This window comes from Papio anubis, chromosome 8 (genome assembly GCF_008728515.1).
Source record: "Papio anubis isolate 15944 chromosome 8, Panubis1.0, whole genome shotgun sequence".
NCBI classification, from domain to species: domain Eukaryota; kingdom Metazoa; phylum Chordata; class Mammalia; order Primates; family Cercopithecidae; genus Papio; species Papio anubis.
In genome coordinates this window covers 90,664,400-90,669,726 of record NC_044983.1, presented here as the reverse complement: position 1 = coordinate 90,669,726, position 5,327 = coordinate 90,664,400, and the positions used below count along the sequence as shown (strand labels likewise).

Genomic DNA, 5,327 nt, shown 5'->3' with positions numbered 1-5,327 from the left:
TTAATGCCTGACTGAAATTCCTATTCCCCTCCCCTTTTTCCCCAATTTTTTTTGAATCAGGCTTAACTTTCTAAAGCTTAAAAATTATAAAGCAAAAAACAGTATGAAAAAGAGGGGAAGGAAGGAGCTGTACTCACATAACTGTAGAATTGAAAGGAACATTGTGATGTTAAAGCCTCAAAAAGAGGCTGAACTACTGACTCCTCAGAGGGTCGACTGGTTTGAGCCACATACATTAGCACCTGCCTCCTCAGACTGATCTGTTTGTTGGTTGCTATGTGGATGGTGATAAAATATCCATTTGGATGGAGTCAAAAATTATATTACACTCTTACAGCACATCTGCAAATCCTGGCGTTTTGAACAAATGACCGCAGTATACCAGGCCTCTGTGCTGTCAGAAGCTGATTCCCAAATACCAACTTTGAACCTCGCCCTACCATATGGACTCATGGGGTCAATGAAAAATGGTGTCTGAGGGGCCGCAAAGCATGAGAAGTTCTGGCAAAAAGTGACAGGTTTTATCCAGGCTGCTGAAGAGAAATGTACTGAGACTAGAAAAGCTAAGGAGGTGCACGCCTTCAGAACGTGTCTGTAGATCAAAATACACCCTAACAGATTCTTGAGAGAGCCCCTGGCGGCTGTGTTAACCTTGGCATTGTTATCATTAAGAGGCTATGCTCATTTCTGGCACCTAACACTGGACATATTGACAGCAATGGGGTTGATGGAAGAGGAAAGAATCTGTTTTGCAGTTAAAAAAAAAAAAAAAAAAACTTCTCAGGTTTCTCAAGCCATTTGAAATCACGCCAGAGAAATACTTGATTTCAGCATTCTTCAGCTCTCTGCGATGATGCCGCAAGTGGTGTCCCCCACATGTGATGATGTATTTCAGAGCCAGAGTTTTCTCAAGATGTTCCAAGCCTGCAGGCTCCTGATCCTTTTTCAAATTACCAAGATAATAGTATCCCAGTGAGAGTTGTGATTAGTCTAAACTCTCCACAGCTGTGAGAGATGAATGTACAAATTCCAATAAAGATTCTGCATGTTCTGGGCTGAATTTACCTACATGACATCGAGGCCTAATTCAGGGACCACTTAAAAGAACTGGAGCTGCTTCGGTGTGACTCCATTCTTCCATGACATCAGCTGCTAGGAGGCTTGCAACTGGCCCAGGAGGATGCCTTCCCTCATGCCAATGTCACCGCCCAGCAGTGGGTATTTGTCTAAAAGACCTGTAGTATGCAGGGGAGAGATGCAGGGAAGGGAAAATTAAACCTAAGTACCTGGGAATTGGAAGAAGCCTTGCAATTCATTATGTGAGTAGCCAGGGAGATTACAGGACACCTTGTAACTGAAGCAGTTGGCCTGGGACTGTGTGGGACAGCAGAACCAGCTGCCTCGCCACTTCTAACTTATTTACAATGGTACTAGCAAGAAACCAGGCTCAGAGAGTTCTTCAGATACTTGGGAAAGACAACAGTGCTTTGATTTCCTAATTTGGACACCTTTTACCTAAAATACTTCCTTGAATACTAAATCAATGTAATAATACATGGCATGCCCCTTTACCATGTTTTTTGTTTTGTTTTTAAGACAGAGTCTCATTCTCTTGCCCAGGCTAAAGTTCAGTGGCACTATCTCAGCTCACTGCAGCCTCCACCTCCTGAGCTCAAGCCATCCTCCCACCTCAGTCTACCACGTACCTGGGACCACAGGTGCAGCGCCGCCATGCCTGGCCAATTTTTGTAATTTTTTTGTTAGAGACAGGGTTTTGCCATGTCACCTGGGCTAGTCTCAAACTCCTGGGCTCAAGTGATCCGCTGGGCTCAAGTGATTCGCCCACCTTGGCCTCCCAAAGTACTGGGATTACAGGCATGAGCCACCGCACCCAGTCCCCTTTACCATGTTAATAATTGTATCACCTGGAGGCACTTGCCTATTCTTTATGAAATACCTGACACTCAGCATGCTTTCCATGACTAGGAAAGACAGGGGACAAGGATTCACGACATTGTCTACACACATTAACAATTACAGAGAAAGAAAGAAGATTGTTCAGAAAACAGAAAGTTATACCAAACGAATTTATAGCAGGGTTTTAAAAAAAAAATGATCTAATAGAATTTCCATGAATGTAGAATCTTCTAAAGCCACACTACCTTCATCTTATACATCCACATCCATTGTTTAGAGCCCACTGAATTTTATAACTGTGTAACTTTCTTACTCACATCTGGAGATTTTACTAGTGCACTGTAATTTTATACTTTATCACACAGCCACACACATATGTTACTCTTATGTGGCATGTGGCATTTCTCCTTGTAGACTCTGAACTCGACGTTTTACTCTCAGGGGCAAACCAGAAAGAGAACATGACTCAAGTCAGGAGACCCACCAGAGTTGAATGAGTCATAAATGAAATTCTCAAAATACCAAACTCTAGATGATCCATACATCCATTTTATTAAAACGGGAGTGGGCAGGACTGGAAAACCAAATTATCATATGTTCTCACTTGTAAGTAGGAGTTAATTTGTGGGTACGCAAAGGCATATAGAGTGGTATAATGGACACTGGAGACTCAGAAGAGAGGAGGACGGGTGGGGGGTAAAGGATAAGAACACTACCTATTGGAGGCTGGGCATGATGGCTCACGCCTGTAATCCCAGCACTTTGGGAGGCCGAGGCAGGCGGATCACTTAAGGTCAGGAGTTCAAAACCAGCCTGAACAACATGGAGAAACCCCGTCTCTACTAAAAATACAAAATTAGCCTGGCATGGTGGCACATGCCTGTAATCCCAGCTACTCGGCAGGCTGAGGCAGGAGTATCACTTGAACCCAGGAAGCACAGGCTGTGGTAAGCAGAAATCGCACCATTGCACACTCCAGCCTGGGCAACAAGAGTGAAACTCCATCTCGAAAAAAAAAAAAAAAAAGAACACTACCTATTGGGTACAATGTACACTACTTGGGTGACAGGTGCACTAAAATTTCAGACTTCACCGCTATACAATTCATCCATGTAACCAAAAACTGCTTGTACCCCAAAAGCTACTGAAAGTAAATAAAATCAATAAAATGAAATTTTAAAATATAAACGGAATAAATCATCCAATCAAAAGACCAGAAAAATGGGAGTAGAAGTGAGGGAAGGAGGGAACACACTGATTTTTGTCTAATAGTTACAAAAACAAAACAGAAATCCAGAAACATTTTCTCTTTTATTTTTTCACCATCTGTCATTGCAAATCTTCTATACGCTTATAGATACTTTCAACATTGCTACAGATCCCCTCAGATTTCATCTTCTCAAGAGCAAAAGCAAATCATTAATGTAAGCCTGTTAAACTGGATGGCAACTATGCATGACTTCCCCTGGAACCATGTTGCAAGAACCGCTTTTTCAAGCAGCTTTTCCTTGTCTTTCTGCTGGAGGTTGGTTCTCGGTAAAATAGCCCAGCAAGGCAACTTGGAAAAAAACTTTAAAAAATTAATGAGTGGGAAATCATAGAATAAGTCAGGACTCTAGACAAATAACTAGTGTCCAAGTCCCCTCCTTGCCCCAATATTGTCTCCCCACCCTCTGGAGTTCTCTACTCTGACTACAAGGGTAACCAACACTATGTCTGGGGGCCTCTAGGATACTACTTAAGCATCCTGGCAGTGTCTGATCTGAGTGGTCAGTGCTCAATGTTGTTAAGTATTTTGCATAAAATGCTGATTTCCTGTGTGTGTAAATATATATATATATGTTTATATGCATATATGGGGGGGGGGTATATGCCAGGATTCTAATAGCTAAAACAAAGATTCAGAGACAATAACTAGAGCGGCCGTGCAGAAAAGGGGAGTGTTGCCTTGCTGGGAATATTCAAAGTTGGTCTGATGGTAACATGCAGTGTGCCACTAAGTGACAACCATCTCCTAGGGATAAAAAGCCCTGCTTTGGCACATTTGCAATTTCCCTCATGTAAATAACACCCGCCATGGCTCATTTCAAGCTTCCCAAGTGACATCACTGAATGGAAAGTTAAAGAGAGAAAGTCTTTCAGATGTAAATAATCTCAATTATATTTATAAATAATAGTAAAATGTAGTGGAATCACTAGAATGTGAATTTTGAGTATCGCATTTGCTTTTAATATAATGTAATTGCAAGTTTGCATAATTTAATATTTAATAATAGTTGCATTTAACAATTAGCTCCCAAAATCCTTGAAAATTTATCGGTGGGTAGGAGTGAGCAGGTCCCATTCGCTCCAGCACACCACTACATGTTGCTCTTCAGGGACGTTAAAAGATACTTTGAACAAATCATCTGGATCAAGCTATCTCCAGAGTCCCAAGGATGCCAAACTCTTTGCTATCCCACTTTAGAAATACCCAAAACACAGGTTCAACTGTGGACGGTATTTGTTAAGAATGCCATTAACAACACCTTACCCTTGTATCACGCTTTACACTTTTCAAAGTAGTACTTTTATGGCACCGTGGGACTGTCTGACCCTGCGGAGTGAATTTAAATCGCTGGGTAAATAGCTTCTTAATGTATAATGGGTGAAAAGAAAGTCCTGGGAGCCGTTTGTCAAAGAGAAAGGCGAAGGAGTGGAACTGACAGTCCCATCAAGGAAGCTGGGAGACTGGTTGGCCCCCACCCGGTTCCTGGTTCTCTCCTGGAAATGGCTCCAACATTGTGCAAGCAGGTAGGTGTACAATAGTTTTGAGCACACATCTCTCCCTCTCTCAGATTTAATTAGAATTTCCCTTTTTTCCAACAAAGAGTTGGACCGGATACCTTCTAAGAGTTTTACAAACAGTAAAATGATAAGCGCCATAACATTCAAATATGCTCCTAACAGCTCAGTAATGGTTTCCTCCAAATCAAAACGTGCCTGTTATTGCAGCAGACGCTTGTGCAGACTCTACATGCATTCTCACCACAAACACTTATACCGCCAGTAGTCGTGGCCGAGTGGTTAAGGCGATGGACTAGAAATCCATTGGGGTCTCCCCGCGCAGGTTCGAATCCTGCCGACTACGGGAACATCTGCTTTTTTTTCTTGCCATCAAACACTTTTTGTGTTTTAGAGCGTTCTGCTCGAACTTCCACAGATTTCAGGAATTTTCTAACCGTTGAAACACAACAGGGACCCAAACGGGACAGGAGAGAATGAAAGGGCGAGAAAGTGTGGTTGTGGTTACAACGTGGGCCCGGGAGAGGCAGACGGGACAAACCACGCCAGACGAGCTGAAAGGAAGAAACGCAAAGCATCGCGAGTCACACAGACACAGGGCAGAGACAGCTCCGAACTCCGTCCCC

General features: G+C 42.7%; 1 non-coding gene across 1 annotated transcript; it reads left to right on the top strand.

Annotated features, from left to right (window-relative positions):
* The first annotated feature begins 4,965 nt into the window (after positions 1–4,965).
* Positions 4,966–5,047, top strand: TRNAS-AGA. The gene has a single exon. It is a non-coding gene; the product is annotated as a tRNA-Ser (tRNA).
* Positions 5,048–5,327: the final 280 nt, after the last annotated feature.